This window comes from Bos mutus, chromosome 4, assembly GCF_027580195.1.
Source record: "Bos mutus isolate GX-2022 chromosome 4, NWIPB_WYAK_1.1, whole genome shotgun sequence".
Taxonomy (NCBI): Eukaryota; Metazoa; Chordata; class Mammalia; order Artiodactyla; family Bovidae; genus Bos; species Bos mutus.
Window position 1 is genome coordinate 86,813,061 of NC_091620.1, and position 16,896 is coordinate 86,829,956.

Below are 16,896 nucleotides of genomic sequence, written 5' to 3' on the forward strand. Positions count from 1 at the left end.
CTTGCCCGTCAGAGTAGCTGGCGGCTGTGGCGGCGCTCGGGACTGGGTTGTCAGTCAGTGAGCGGAGGGGGAAGATGGCTCGCCAGGACCCGTTCTGCTAGGAAGAAGGCGGGGGCAGGTGGTGCTGCTTATTCGGAGCAGCAGCCGTCGCTGTCGTTGCCAGCCAAACAAGTCGGGGTTCTGGAGGTCGAGCTTGGAGAGCCGCTCTGGTAAGTCCTGTGGAGAGAACCGCGCCGGGCCCCCAGGGCGGCCGGTGACCCATAACTTTTTTTGTCAGGGAGGAGCCGGGGCGAGGCGACGGCGGGGAGGGGACCGGGACTTTGTCCCCGGGGCGGCGGCTTCGTTGGGGGTAACGGCTCCAGCGCGAGGCGCCGCGGATGAGCGCTAGACTGTGCTGGACGCCCAGGAGTCCAAGGGTCTGAGGGGAGGAACTCGGTGGTAGGCTGCGGCCGGCGGCTTCTCGCCCCGAAGTTGGGCGCAGCCCGCCTGCTGCCTGGGCGGCGGCAGCTTTGTGCGCGAGGACTCGGGTCTTTCTCCTTCCCCGGCGAGGAGCCTTCCGACCTCCGGGCGTGACCTGGGTGCAGCCGCCTCGCGCGGACCAGCCGCCCTTCAGCTGGGTTGCCTGGGGTGAGACACCCCACCCCCTGCAGCGGCTGATGCTCAGGTCCGACCTCTCCTACCCCTCCCACCCCTCCGACTCCTCCTTCCCACTTCAGCGAGGCTGCAACTACCCGTCCAGTCTAATGGCCAAAATGGTCAGTGTCGTCCCCCTCGTCTTTGAAAGCAACATTCTTCCCCGTTCCCCCACAAGTCGGAGAGATTCACAAAGCAGCCACGATTCTTTCCTTTGTTATTTACACTGGTGAGCTTTTCATCAGCCCTTACCCTATTTTTACTATGAGTTAGTCCTCCCCAGGTGGTGGTGGTTTAGTCGCTAAGTCGTGTCCGACTCTTCTAATATACTCGAGAATCGTTAGGATTTTGTCCGAAAATTGTTGCATTGAAAGACCCGCCGAAGTTTGCACGCTCTGGCAGAACTGGGTATCCTCCCTTCGGTGTGTACATGTGTGCGTTGTTCCCTCAGAGTATAGATGTTTCTGAAATTTTTAAATTTTGCTCTGGTGGTTTCGTACTGCACAGAATCGGTTCTCCGATACTCTGTCACACGCCGGGCAGCCGCTCGCTTTTCAGGTAGGGGGAGTTTGTTCAGCGGGCAGCTGCTGCTTATCTTTAGAGACCGTCCTACCGGCTGTAGGGCCAGGCTGTCCTTTGGCAAATTATTTGTCTTTTGGGTCACACAGTAGTTTTTGTAGCAGGTATGCCGCCTCTTTGATTCGTGTATCACTTTACAGTTTGAAATTTTCAGCTTTTAAAACCTTACCTGCATAAAGTCATAAATATTGGTGTAACCCTGAGTCAATTAGTAGTCCTGGGAGGCTTGTTTTCCATGAGAACATTCTCCTAACATCCATAGATCACTACTCTGCGTGCCCCCCCGCCCCGTCGCCCAATTTCTAAGCATTTTTCTTTAGGTTAACACATTTTAAGTCCCAGAGCACCGTATTTTTGAAGTGCAGGCAAGAAAGAAAGAAAAAAAATCTTTAGGATATGCTTGGCTGGCCCATAGTAGCTTCAAAGTCGGCTGTTCTAATAATTCATTTCAACAAAGTGGCAAGGGAGAAAATCATTGCCTGTTTTTTTTTTTTTTCCTAATTTTATTTTATTTTTAAACTTTACATAATTGTATTAGTTTGTTTTAGAAAATAAATTCTGGATTTGGAGTATTTATCCTTTCTTGATTTACTATAGTTATAACAACAAAGGGTTTTAAGCCCTCTTAGTTACCAGAATTAACAGTATCTGGATATGGACCTCAGATGAAGCATTGGTTAAGTCAGTGTGTTATCCCTGCTGTGCTTCGTTTTTTTGTTGTATTCCTGTTTTATGAAATCTGCTCTCCATTGCATTTTTAGAGCAGTGGTGTTTTGACAGTCAGAGTTTAAATATATCTTGTAGTCAACTGTTTTATTCAGGATCCTGTTGCCTGATATTTATTTTATAATGAGTATTAGGAGATCTTTAAAAGATGTTAGTATCAAGACTATTTTGGCCCTATCAAGTTTGCATCTTGTAAATAAACGAAATTATGTCAGACATAAATTTGCATTATCCCAGGCCGAATAGGTATACAAAATGAATGTCACAGCTCTTGTCATCTAGGAACTTACTATGCCATATACAAGACAGGTAAGTAAAGTAACAATTATAATACTCTGTGATGAGTGTGAATAGAGACTTGCCTAGCATTGTGGGTGAGCAGAGTAGGAGATGGCTAACTCAGCATGGATGTATGTAAAGTTGGGGGCACATAGTAGAGCTTTAAAGTATGGTATAATTTTGCCAAGTGCATGAGCTAAGTGAATACCTTTCCAGGAAAATAGAGTAAGTGAGAAAATGAGGAGGCAGGAGCAACCCTAGCAATTTAGAGATGTCATTGTCGGTGACAAGTCCAAAGTTAGGAACATTGGTCTTGACTTGAATGTGAGGGTTAGATGGGGTGGAAGATGAGAACAGTGAGGGTGGTAGAGGCCCAACCCAGGATGCCGTATCCTTGGCTAAGGGGATTGCATTGAAAATGATGAATAAGAAACCACGTAATGGATTTGTGTTTTGGGTGCTCATTCTGGTAGAGTGAGGTAGAATCTGATAGATCCTGTCACCTCAGGAAAGAAGGGAGGAAGAATCATGAATCCTGAGGGTTTGACTTGGTTCCATTGATTGGAAATGAGTTGTACATAGAGGGAAGATGATGCCTTCTACTTTGGATTTTTTGAATTTGAGGAAACTGTAGGACATTCAGATGAAGATGTAGATAGGTGTTTGAATGTAGGATGTGGAACTTGTAAAGGAAATCAGGAATAGAGGGAGGATGGGGCGTTGAATTGAAGAAGCTGTATTGACTTGGGTATGTTGAAATGACTCAGATTGGAAAAGACTTTAGCATAATAAAAAGCAGCAATTGGAGAATAAACAAATAAAAGGCAGATAGGTGGAAGAATAGTGTGAAAGAGAATTAGTTAGTATTAGTTAGAAAGATTCGGAGAAGGCAATGGCACCCCACTCCAGTACTCTTGCCTGGAAAATCCCATGGACGGAGGAGCGTGGTAGGCTGCAGTCCATGGGGTCGCTAGGAGTCGGACACGACTGAGCGACTTCACTTTCACTTTTCACTTTCATGCATTGGAGGAGGAAATGGCAACCCACTCCAGTGTTCTTGCCTGGAGAATCCCAGGGACAGGGGAGCCTGGTGGGCTGCTGTCTTTGGGGTCACACAGAGTCGGAAAAGACTGAAGCGACTTAGCAGCAGCAGCAGCAGTTAGAAAGATAGGAGGAACTTCAAGAAGGATGCCAAGGGTGGAGTTTTCAAATAGAGGAGGAATGGGTCAACAATTTTGAAGGCTTTAAAGAGGTGTCAAGTAAGAAGATGACTCCAGGACCAGTGAATTTGTCAGGAGTTCATAGGTGACTTTAACAAGGACAGTTTTAGCTGAGTAGTGGTTTAGAAACTAGTCTCCAGAAGACTGAGAAAGAATGTTGTTTGGTCCGACTCTTTGTGACCCATGGACTGTAGCATGCCAGGCTTCCCTGTCCTACACTATCTCTTAGAGTTTACTCCAACTCATGTCCGTTGAGTCCATCCAGCCATCTCATCCTCTATTGCCTCCCTCTCTGGCCCTCAGTCTTTCCCAGCATCAGGGTCTTTTCCAATGAGTCAGCTCTTTGCATCAGGAGTGGATGATGAAAAAGTAGACATGCTTGCATGGGGCATTTTAAGAAAACTGAGGAAGGACGAGAGAATGATGGCCTTAGAGCAGTGGTTCTCAATCTTATCTACACATTTTCAAATCATCTGAGGGAGTTTTTGAGTCCTGATTTCAAGGGGGAACCCCTATACCAATTTGAAGAGTGAAACAGGACCTAGACTTCAGTATTTATTTCAATAGCTTTATGAAAATATAATTGCCTTGTAATAAACTACACATATTTAAAGTGTGCAGTTGAATGTTTAACATGTTTATATTCATTAAACCATCACCACAATAGAAAATAATGAATATATCCATCACCTCCAAAAGTCTCCTAGTGCTCCTTTGTAATCTCTGTCTCAATCCCTGAAACCACTGGTCTACTTTTTATTACTGTAGATTAGTTGCATAGATACTTCACAGTTCCTTAGGAAATTCCATAGACATAGTTGAAACTGCTGCAGAGGGGTATGAGTTGAAGGGATATTATGCTTGGATTTTTTTTTATATGTGTAAGGAAAGTGAGAAGTAAGAGATTAGGAAAAATGAGATATGTATTGGAACTACGTTCCTGAGGAAATAGTAGATGGAATTCAGAGCTTTGACCAGTAAAGAAGCGAAGACAACATCTTTAACAAAGAAAATGATATTAAAGATAGTGTATTTTTTTCTTATCAGCATCCAGGTTGTCATCATGTATCAAGATTGGTTCTCAGAAGTGCTCAGAAATAATTAGCATCTTAGTGTTATGAAAATGAATGCCCTGTAGAAAAACCCCTTAAATCTAGCCCCTGGTACTACCATGTAATGCTTTGTCATTTTTTGGAGGGGAGCAGATGGAATTAACAGTTTGACTATTGCTTACTGTTGAGAGCCAAGTACTGCTAGAATCTTTTTGACCCCCTTGGAGTTAAGCTGCATATCTGTACTGGGGAAAGAGAACGTTTAACATTTGCAAATCTCCTGTTTAAAGCATCTTTGTTCAGAAGAAATCCTGCTTACTTGCCCTTTGGATATATGCCTTTTAAACACATTGGAGGAAAAAAATCATTCTTCTCTACCAAGGGAGACAGAGAAGAGTTGTGATTGGAAGTTGTCAAAGGTCCATACTTTGTATCCCGAGCAAGGTGGTATCTATATTCCACACTGTCCCTTCCACCTTTTTAAAAAATTTCAGGCTCAAGTTTCAGATGTAGGTGAAAGCTGAGCCCTGCTGGTTCTGAGGTCCAGGGTTTGTTCATCACTTGATTCTTACTACATTTGGCAGGAGCTGAAAGCAAATAGTTAATATCTAAATATTACTTGACATTGCACTTGATCATAAATAAAGATGGGAGTGAAAACTTTTGTCTGATCGTTTTCTAGAGTTCTGAAATTTCTTTCATTGTATTGTTCAGTTACTAAGTTGTGTTTGACACTTTGTGACTCCAGGGACTGCAGCATGCCAGGCTTCCCTGTCCTTCACTATCTCCTGGAGTTTGCTCAAACTCATGTCCATCGAGTTGGTGATTCTATCTAACCGTTTTACCCTCTGCCGCCCACTTCTGCTTTTTGCCTACAAAATCTTTCATTATGATTAAAGTGTAAAAATATGATCAGATATAGAGAGGGTAGGCCTCCCTAGTTTTGGTGCAGCCTAAAAGAGTAGAACTATCAGTGTTAACATGATTTTGGATACTGTTGTTACTAAAGTCAAAGCAATATTGTAAACATTCTGTATTTTCTTAATTACTAATCCAATATGTAATAATTGTAGGCAGTTTGGAAAATTCAGGAAAGCCTAAATGATATAAATAATGCCTTCATCCATTGATGGGCTTCCCAAATGGCACAGTGGTAAAAAAATCCACATGCAATGCAAGAGATGCAAGAGACGGTGGTTCGATCCCTGGGTTGGGAAGATCCCCTGGAGTAGGAAATGGCAACCCACTCCTGTATTCTTGCTTGGAAAATTCTATGGACAGAGGAGCCTGGCGGGCTACAGTCTGTGGAGCTGTAAAGAGTCGGACATGAATGAGTGAGTGTGTGTGCACCTGTTGATAATCATTTTTAACACTGGTGAATATCCCATAGGTCCTTTTTAATGGAATTTACTCTTTTTTTTTTTTTCACCAACTGCCCCCCTCCACCCCTCCCCCTGCCCCCAGCATATTGTACCTACTCTTTTGTTTGTTGTTGATACTGTTTTGTTTCTAGGTTATTTTTACACAATTGAATGAATGCTTACCTGAGTCAATAAAGCATTATTCTTTTACAGCATACCGTCATTTTAAATGTGTGGCTAATAGTCTAGCATTTGGATTTTCCATTGCTTATTTAACCAATATTTCAATTGTTAAAAATTTATCCATCATTTGGATAAAAAGCTGTGGTACATGTTAAAAAGAATACATAATAGTCTAGCATTTGGATTTTCCATTGCATAAATTTAACCAAAGATAATATTTCAATTGTTAAAAATTTAACCTCTTTGAAACATGTGAAATGTCATGTATGAATAATTTGATGGATTAATCATTGGAAGGCCCCAGGGATGGTATATTTTTTATTTTTTTTTAAAAATAAAAAAAGAAAAAAATTCTAAAGTTAAAAGATACACATAATTATTTTTGATAGATATTAATAGATTGCTTTCCAGAAAGTTATGATAGTCATTTTTATTAATTGTGCTTGAGAATGCCAGCAATCTTTCCATATTAAAAAACTGCTATTTTGATATGAAAAGTCTATAAATTTCTTTATTTCATTTGTTACTAGTGACTTTAAATATTTGTGTTTTTTTGTGAATTATCTATTAATGTCCTTTGTTTATTATGCTATTGGATTTTAAAATACTGCGTTATAAAACCTCTTTGTGTATAAAACTATTATGTATTGGTCAAATTGCAATGCAGATAATTTCTCCACTTTGTCATTTGCATCCTAATTTTGTTTTTGGCTTGAATTTTTTATTTTTAAACAGATTTTTATATTTAGTGTAGCTAAATCTATCAAATTTTTCTTTTATGTTATCTACCTGCTTAGACTTTCTTGTGTTTGCATATTCTATAAGTAATTACTTCTTTTTCCTTATATTACTTTCAGAATTAAAAAAAAAATTTATCTTTAATCTATTTGAAATGTATTTTAAGGTAGAGTGGCAAGTCAATTATTTTATACTATTTACTGAATAATTGTCTTTCCCCAGAGATTTTCTGTTCTGCTTCATTTTGCTATATTTTTTGCTCCAATAATTCCAAACAGTTCTAATTATTGTAACTTTTTAATGTATCTTACTATGTGGTTGTGTGAATTCCTGTTATCTTTTTCAAAACATTTTCATAATTTCTCATTTTTTTTCAGATTACCTTTAATCCAATTTGTTAAGAAAGAATTTAATTGAAAATATAAACTAATTTTTTAGAGATAGCTATGATACCTTATGATCTATTTTAGAGATAGATATGAAATACTTTACAATATTTTCATCATTTCTTCAAGTCATCTTTTTTTTTTTTTTTCTTCAAGTCATCTTTTATGACTCAGTGTTTTGTAGTTTTCTTCATGTGGTTCTGCCTATTTTTAAAGTTGACTTTTGGTATTTTAAAACCTCTTGTTGCTATTGTGAGTGAAATACTTTTTCATTGTATTTTAAAGAGGGTTACATCTTCCTGATGGAACATAGAAAAGTTGGTGATTTGTTGTACTATTTTCTAATTGATCATCTTATGAAATTCTATTTTTTAAATTTATTTTTTATGAAATGCTTAATTGTAATAGTTTCTATTGGATTTTATAATAAGGCAGTTATAGAATTTGTGAATGAGTTTTCTTGCCAATATTTAACCTTTTCTTTTTTTAAAAAAAAATTACACTGATTACAGTGTCTAGAAGATTGTTAAATTATATTAATGAATAGTGAGCATCTTTGGCTCATTTCTTATTTGAATGAATGCCTTTAGGGTTTTCATAGTTGTGTATTCTTTTTGACAGGTTTTTTTTTTTTTTTTGGTATGTTAAGGAAGTAGTCTTCTATTCCCCTTTTTTAGAATTAAGTTTAAATTGGATCACATAAATTTCATAATATATTATATGATTATATGGCTTTTCTTCTTTGCCTATTGTTTGATGAATCATATTAAAAGCTTTCCTAATAGATTTCACCAATTTTGTCTCTTTGGAATAAAAACAACTTGGTAATAGCATACTTCTTTAAAGCTAGATTTGATTGCTCTGTAAGATCTCTAGTGTTCCTTTTGTATTATCTTTCTCAGGTTTTGGTTTCTGAATATGCTAGCTTTGTGAAATAGAGAGAATGGGGAGAGAACTTATAAGTTCTGGCACTGTCTTCCTTAAAGGTCTGAAGTAGTATAACTTCCTTGCTAACACTAGCAAGGGAGGCGTTCTCCGTCCCCCTTCTGATGTCTGTGTCAGAAGCTTGCTCTGTCCCTTTTCTTACTTTAATAAAACTCTGCTACACACATACACACACACACAAATGAGGTAGTTTAGCTATATGAAAATGTCCAGGTCTTTTTGGATTGAAAACAGTTTGTTGATATTTTAACATCTGCTACTTTCTAAGTGAGTGAGTGAAGTCGCTGTCGTGTCCATGGACTGTAGCCTACCAGGCTCCTCCGTTCATGGGATTTTACAGGCAAGAATACTGGAGTGGGTTGCCATTTCCTTCTCCAGGAGATCTTCCTGACCTAGGGATTGAACCCAGGTCTCCTGCATTGTAGGCAGATGCTTTACCGTCTGAGCCACCAGGGAAGTCCACTTTCTAAGTACTTTGCATAATTAATTTCATTTATCTGTGTACAACTTTGCAAGATAAGTATTAGTTATCCTTATTTTTCAGATAAACTGAGATGAAAGAGATTAAGATACTTGTTCAAAAGCAACAAGTAGAGGTAGAGTTTAAACTCAATTCCTCTCTGATGCCATAACTCATGATTTTTAATCAATATCCTAATTGTTTTCCTAATTAAGACTCTTTCTTTATTCTTTATTATTGAGAAGTTGGCTTAATTATTTTATTTAAGTGTTTTACTAACTGTTTTCCTCTTTGCCCAGTTAGTTTCAGTTTTTGGTAACCCTATGATAATTATGACTGGTCTGTTCTATGTTGATATCGTATCTTCTGCTGTTTCAACAAACAGTCCAGTATGGTTATGATAAAAGATACTGGAATGGGAATGGGATGGTATTTATTTGATGTACTTTATGTAATTCACATTTTAATGTGTTGGATGTTCAAGATCAGTTTGCATTCCTAAATAACACATCAAGGAGCTTTAGTACTTTACCATTCGAGTTTAAATATTTGTCATTATTGAAGCTTTCATCAGGGTAGCCTTTTAGTAGTAAATGTTAAATGATACTTGTTTGGTGTGTGCTTTCTGGAACAAAGAGTCTTTTGAGTAGCAGATGAACGTTAGTTGACTTCTCATATAAATGTGTAAACATTCAGTTATTTGCACTAGATCTAAGGAAAACAGTATATATGAGTTTTCTTAAGCTGTACAATCAAAAGAAGATATACATTACTCTTCTATAAAGGAACTTAGAGGCTTGAAAATTTAAGAGAATAATGTAAGCCTTAAAAATGCTTAATTTGGGCAAGCAGTTGTAAATTCTATCTTTTTGAGCTCCTCTGTTTTTTTCCCATTTAGATGTAATTAATGTTTAATTAATTCATTATTGGTTATAATCAACATACAGACTATAGTCACTACCTTTCACTAATGAGAGGCAGGAAAATCTGCTAGTCTGACCTGGCATTTATATACTCTTTTGATCTAAATGTCAAAGTTCCTGTTGCTTTGTTAATCCATAGATATTATTGTGGTGGACGGAGTGACCACATAGTCCTCAAAACAGTGCACACTTTAGTAGGTTAGAAGAGGGAGAGACTATTTTTGGGAAATTATGAAACTTTGAGTGAGTTTGGATAAAGGAGTGGGGTGGAAGGTGGAAGTATTATAGAAACAGGTGAGAGGAGACACATCCATTAAGTATGAAAGGTAGAAATATGCAAATCAAATAGACTATTAGAGGAGTACAGAAAATCAGAAGAATGGGTTACATGGATGATAGAAGTAGAATATTGAAGTCAGTGAAGTCTTCTTAGTAGGGTTTCAGAAAGGAAGATCCTTGTTGCAAGGTTAAAGAGAAAGAATGAGTACTGAGACAGAACTAGTAGAATTGTCATTTTTGAGGTCATGGAGAGTATATGATGAGAACCAAATATATATTGTAAAGGGGGTTAAGGAATAAACTGGTGTTGGAATAATTGGAGGCAGTGGCAGTAGATAAGGCTACTAAATCAGAAAGTTAATCAGCGAAGAACAAATAAAGATCGAAGTATTGTAACTGGAGGGTATTAGAAGCTAGTGAAACTTCTCTCCCAATTCCATCCTAATCCCTTACCCCGCTCTCCACAGATCCTGAAATGCATTTTGTTCAGTTGAATGAAATGCAGATTGTCCACCTGAAAATATTTTGTTAGTGATAGTTAGAGCTATGGTTATTGATCATCAGTGATGTGCCAGTGCTTTATTTATATTTGATCCTTAGAACGTTCCTGAAATACAGATGTTATTACTTACTTTTCACAGGGGAGGAAAGTTTAAGTAACTTGCTGGAAAGTGGTTATAGGTTTTTTGGGCTCTGTGTGTGTGTGTGTGTGTGTGTGTGTGTGTGTGTATCTGTATGTGTGTATGTGTGAAATTTGAACAAAATCTGTACTTTAGTTAATAATACTGTATCACATGTTGATTTCCTGGTGTTTTTTTTTTTTTTTTACAACATAGTGTTTCTTCACATTCTCAGAATTGTATTAGAAGTTTCAAGCTTCATTCAGTTTTTTAAAAATCACTAAGGAAATAAATTTTCTAGACTTTAAGCAGTAATGCTGCTGCTGCTGCTGCTGCGTCACTTCAGTCGTGTCCAACTGTGCGACCCCAGAGATGGCAGCCCACCAGGCTCCCCATCCCTGGGATTCTCCAGGCAAGAACACTGGAGTGGGTTGCCATTTCCTTCTCCAATGCATGAAAGTGAAAAGTGGAAGTGAAGTCGCTCAGTCGTGTCCGACCCTCAGTGACCCCATGCACTGCAGCCCACCAGGCTCCTCTGCCCATGGGATTTTCCAGGCAAGAGTACTGGAGTGGGATGCCATAGATGCCAAAATACATGGAACTATATCAAAGTTTTTAGTGAATATGTATTAGAAATATAGCATTCTATTCATACTAAGTCAAACAAGTGGAATAAAAATGTCAAACTTTTTAGATAGGTAAAAATTCACAAATTTTCTAAAATATACATATTATATTGTACATATTATTTATATGGATATGTATACAAAGATTTTCTACTACACTTGATAAAGGCTTGAGAAAGAACAGCAACAACAAAAAGATGAGGAAATTGGAAAACATAAACTAAATGAAATGGGAGTACTAAATATGGAATACAAAAAATAAACTAGATAAAAGTAAAAGGTCATCATATAATCCAGTTGTTTTTAAACTTGACTGTTCATTAGAAACACATTTGGAGCTTTGGAGATAAAGCAATAGCTGGGCATTTGTGTTTTTCAAAAAATTACAAGATAATTCTGATATGCATCTGGATTTTAAAAAGTGATTACAGGTTTTCCTATTAAATGGTAGTTTTAGTGATATAGAATTCTATTATTTTCTGCTGACCAATCATAATACAATGGTATTAAGAGAATAATAGTTACATAATCACAGTAGTAAAAGATGTTTATCAATTTTCACAATCAATAGCCAGACAGTAAATAAAAGATAATTACAATTGCAAACTATAATGAAAACATGATTAACCTAACAATATAAAATAACTACATAAAATTTGGGGGGTCAAGCAGAGTGATGTAGTAAGTGGAAGTGCATACATGCATGTTTTCATTCACCCAGCCAGTCTGTGTCTTTTGGTTGGTGCATTTAATGCATTTATATTTAAGATAATTATATGTATGGGCCGATTACCATTTTCTTAATTGTTTTGAGTTTATTTTGTGTAGATCTCTTCCTTCTCTTGTGTTTCCTGCCTAGAGAAGTTCTTTTAGCATTTGTAAAGGTGGTTTGGTGGTGCTGAATTCTCTCAACTTTTGTTTGTCTGGAAAGCTTTTGATTTCTCCGTCAAATCTGAACAAGAGTCTTGCTGGGCAGAGTGTTCTTGGTTGTAGTTTTTTCCCTTTGCTCACTTTAAATATATCATGCCATTCCCCTTTGACTTGTAGAGTTTCTGCTGAGAAATCAGCTAATAATCTTATGAGAGTTCCCTTGTACGTTGTCATTTTTCCTTTGTTTCTTTTAATATTTTATCTTTGTCTTTAATTTTTATCATTTTGATTACTGCGTGTCTTGGTGTTTCCGTCCTTGGGTTTATCCTGTCTGGGACTCTGCACTTCCTGGACTTGGTTGACTTTCCTTTCCCCTGTTAGGGAAATTTCCAGCTATTATCTCTTCAGATATTTTCTTGAGTCCTTTCTCTCTTCTGCTGCTGCTGCTGCTAAGTCGCTTCAGTCGTGTCCGCCTCTGTGCGACCCCATAGACGGCAGCCCAGCAGGCTGCCCTGTCCCTAGGATTCTCCAGGCAAGAACACTGGAGTGGGTTGCCATTTCCTTCTCCAATGCGTGAAAGTGAAGTCGCTCAGCCGTGTCTGACTCTTCGCGACCCCATGGACTGCAGCCTACCAGGCTCCTCTGTCCATGGGATTTTCCAGGCAAGAGTACTGGAGTGGGGTACCATTGCCTTCTTCCCTTTTCCTTCTAGGACCCCTATAATGCGAATGTTGGTATGTTTAATGTTGTCCCAGAAGTCTCTTAGGCCATCTTCATTTTTATTTTTTTTCTGTTCTTTTTTCTGTATTCTGTTCTGCAGCAGTGATTTCCAATATTGTGTTCTCCAGGGCATTTATGCATTCTTCTGCCTCAGTTGTTCTGCTGTTGATTTCTTCTAGAGTATTGTTCATCTCTGTTCTTTAGGTCTTCTAGGTAAACATTTCTTGCACCTTCTCCTTTCTGTTTCCAAGATCCTGGATTGTCTTCACTATCATAATTCTGAATTCTTTTTCTGGAAGACTGCTTATCTCTATTTCATTTAGTTGTTTCCCTGGTGTTTTTCTTGTTCTTTCATCTGGGACATAACTTTTTGCTTTTTCATTCTGATAAGTCTTCTGCAATGTGGTTTTTGTTCTAGCTGCTGCAGGATTGTGGTACTTCTTGCTTCTGTCTGCCCTCTGGTGGATGACACTAAGAGGCCTGTGTAAGCTTCCTGATGGGAGGGACTGGCCATGGGAAAGACTGGATCTTGCCCTGGTGGGCAGGGCTGTGCTCCTGATAGGTTTGTCCCTGTTAGTTGTTTGACCTGAGGCCGCCCAGCTCTGGGGTCTGCCACCTCTATGGTAGGGTTAATGGTGATCTCCAAGAGAACTTAGGCCAAGGGGCACCAATCCAGGACTGCTTCTGCCAGTGCTCCTGTGTCCACGGTGACCCACTGCTGACCCACATGACCCATACCTCCACAGGAGACCCTCTAACACTAGCAGGCAGGTCTGGTTTGGTTTCCTGTGGGGCCACTGCTCCTTTCCCCTGGGTCTTGGTACATGCAAGATTTTGTTTGTGTCCTCCAAGAGTGGTGTCTCTGTTTTCCCCAGTCCTGTGGAAGTCCTGAAATCAAATCCCTCTGGCCTTGAAAGTCAGGTTCCCTAGGGATTCCCAGTTTTTTGGAATCTTTTCATTATGTCATGTTGCTTATTATTGAGCTGTGTTAAAACACTTGGAGAAGGGGGTGGTTGTCAAAGGAATATAAGGTATGATTTCTCTCCTCATAGGAAGAAGTGGAAGATAAATATTAGTTATGTTTGCTGTAATTTGTGTCAACTATTAATATGTTTTCTATTTAAAATATTTTATAAAGGGATTCCTTTCAATAAACTCTTCTATCATGTATATGTTATTTAAATTTTAACAGTTTTATTTGGAGATGATATTTATCTGTGATAATTTATCTGTGATAATAATATGTTGAGGTTAAAGGAAAGACAGTCCAAGAAAGACAATGTAAAGAAAAGTAAGGGGAAAACTTGTTCTTTCCACTGTGAGAGCTACACATATGTTATACAGTTTTCAGTAGCACTTCAGAAAGACCAGCTTCTTTGTGGAAATCATATTGAATTGGTCGTTGGATGGTAATCAGGGCAGATATTTTTCATGACACCAGGTTATAAAACTCCAGAATTTATTGTAATATAATGTGATTTATTAAATTTGGATTTATCAGTTAAGAATTGGTTATTAGTGACAGAACTCAAAGATATTTAATTTTCTGTTATAAGCCCTTTCTTCAGAAACACTGCATAATTGAATAGAAATACTTAAACTACTTTAGGGATTAAACATTCTTACAGGACTTTCAAATAATTTTGAGAGAACCAAGATAGAAATTTTTGCTGTACTAATTTTAGTTGCACATTCAGCTGCAAAGCAACATCAGTTATACTACCATATAACATTATTAAAAACTTTATTGAAAAAATAAGTTTATAATTCAGCCTCTGCTAAAGCAAATTGACTGTTACCCCAGTGAATCAACATGATCTTACTGAACTGTTTCTTTCATCTTTGGTTACTATAATTTTTTAAACCAAGGAAAAGCAGCTGTATTAATAAGATCCACTGAGTTTCTGATTGAGACAAATAGGATTTTGTAGTGTAGTCAAGATCTGTTGCTTTTATTATTATGGCTCTGTTAGTACACATTACCACCATCAGCTGTGTTTATTTGCATTTTATCATTATAACCCCTCCCTCCCCGCCGCCCTGGCCCCGTTTGTCCTCATCAGTTTCTAATTGAGCATCTGAACTTCTGTTGGCAGGCATCACTAATGGTTGAACATCTCATTCCAATTTTTGAAAGGGCAGTGACTCACCCTAAGACATCAAGCCAACCCATGAGTCACTTGAAATTTGTTTCTCTTAACATTTCTCTCTTCTTTTTCTCCAACACTAGAAAAAGGAAAACTGCTGGTTGAGAATGCAAAAAACTTTGAAGGAATTAAAGTAGAGCTGTGCTTTGGAAAGTGTCTATGTGCTGTTATTTTGGGGAAAGAGAAAGAGGGGCAAGTGATAGCAAAATGATTGCAAGATAATATTTCCACTGGACTTCCTTTAACATTCCTTCTCATTTTCCTCATGGTGTTTGCTTTTATTATTTTGTTTGCTTATACTCTGATTTGCCTTGATTTGTTTCAGAAGAGATGAAAGGACACTCATTTCTGCTGTTTAGGTTTACTTGTTTCCCCTAATAGACTATGAATCCCTCAAGTCAGGGATTATGTCATATTCATTTTTGTAAATCTAGCATCTAGGACTTAGAAGACATTTAATAGTTTATGAATAAATATGGCACCCCACTCCAGTACTCTTGCCTGGCAAATCCCATGGACGGAGGAGCCTGGTAGGCTGCAGTCCATGGGGTCGATAGGAGTCGGACACGACTGAGCGACTTCACTTTCACTTTTCACTTTCATGCATTGGAGAAGGAAATGGCAACCCACTCCAGTGTTTTTGCCTGGAGAATCCCAGGGACGGGAGCCCTGGTGGGCTGCCATCTCTGGGGTCGCACAGAGTTGGACACGACTGAAGCGACTTAGCAGCAGCAGCAGATGATATTTCAGCAACTCTAGTGCAAGAGATGAATTGCTGCAACCCTAGTTTATTGCGTGCAGCTTTGATGGTGTTAACAGGCTGGATTACGTGTCCCTCCACCCCCACTCCAGTCCCTCTTTCATATGTCGAAGTCCTAATCCCCCGTATTTGTTGGTAGGGTCTTTATATAGTTAATTAAGTGAAAATGAGGTAATTAGGATAGCTCCTAATCCAATGTGACTGGTGTCCTTATAAGAAGAAATTTAGGTATATCTTTACAGATAGAAGATAATGTGAAAGCACAGGGAGAAAATGACTTCAAGGAAAAAGGCCTGGAATAGATCCTTTCCTTAACAACTCTCAGAAGGAATCAACCCTGTTGACACCTTGATTATTAGACTTTTAACCTCCAGAACTGTGAGAAAATAATTTCTATTGTTTAAGTCACTCATTCTATGGTACTTTGTTACAGCAACCGTAACGAACTAATACAGCTAGTTTGAATGCTTGGTTGTAGCAGATACTCTTAACTTGCCCATCTCCAAGGAACAATTTGCTAAACTCAGTGCCAAAACCTTAGAACTTTTTAATCTTCCCCTAGGCAAGGCAAGGGAGATAGAAATTTGTATAGCTTAATGGAGAAGGTAATAACTGTTTGTCTCAAATAAATAAATAGATAACTATTTGTCTCCTTCCATCTCCCTAAAAATATAGTCAATGGCAAGCAGCTAGCTAATTCTCTAGTTCAACTGAATTTTGTTTGATTTGGCATGGAGGAAGTATTTATGAGTTATTTATGTTTTAAGTGTTCAGAAGCTTCTGCCAATAAACCTAGTTGCTTTTTCAAAGTATGGAGATGGAAGAGAAAGACCGAATAAAATAGTTTTTATTATGACATTAATTTGAACTAATTGCTTGTACATAATCTCAGCCATCTTACTTTGCCTGTTATAATAACAGCAGGGCAGAGCACTGTGTCTTTTATAGTGTTTTGAGACACTTGGTTGAAAGAGAAAATCTTGGACCTGTACAAAAAAAGAACACTTGGTTTTTCATTATTTGGAAGTAGTTTACCAGAGTACTGAGAATAGGGTAAACTAAATTATCAAACTGAATAAAAGTCTCAGTCCTAGATTAAAAAAAAATTAAAAAATTATTAGCAAAACAAACAACAAAAACCTCCAATTTATGGGCAAATAAAAATTGTAACTTAATTCTGGCATTTAAGCTTCAGTTAGCATCACAGACTCCGTGGGCATGAATTTGAGCAAATTTCAAGTGATAGTGAGGACACAGGAGCCTGGTGTGCTGTAGTCTGTGGGGTCACAACTTAGCGACTGAACAACAACATATCCACACAGTCTGGAGCACCCTTATTAATAGTCTGTTGTTACTGTGGTAATTATCAGTAATATACTTTTTCATCCC

General features: G+C 38.2%; 1 protein-coding gene across 3 annotated transcripts in view; it reads left to right on the forward strand.

Annotated features, from left to right (window-relative positions):
• The window catches only part of HYCC1 (hyccin PI4KA lipid kinase complex subunit 1), an 86,162-nt gene continuing 69,266 nt past the window's right edge, over positions 1 to 16,896 (forward strand). The window contains exon 1 of one of the 3 annotated variants that reach the window (XM_070369743.1): positions 1 to 209. The gene's annotated coding sequence lies outside the window, so the exon portion shown is untranslated. The remainder of the gene's footprint in view (positions 210 to 16,896) is intronic. The other 2 variants (XM_005901252.3, XM_070369744.1) reach the window with 2 other exon arrangements.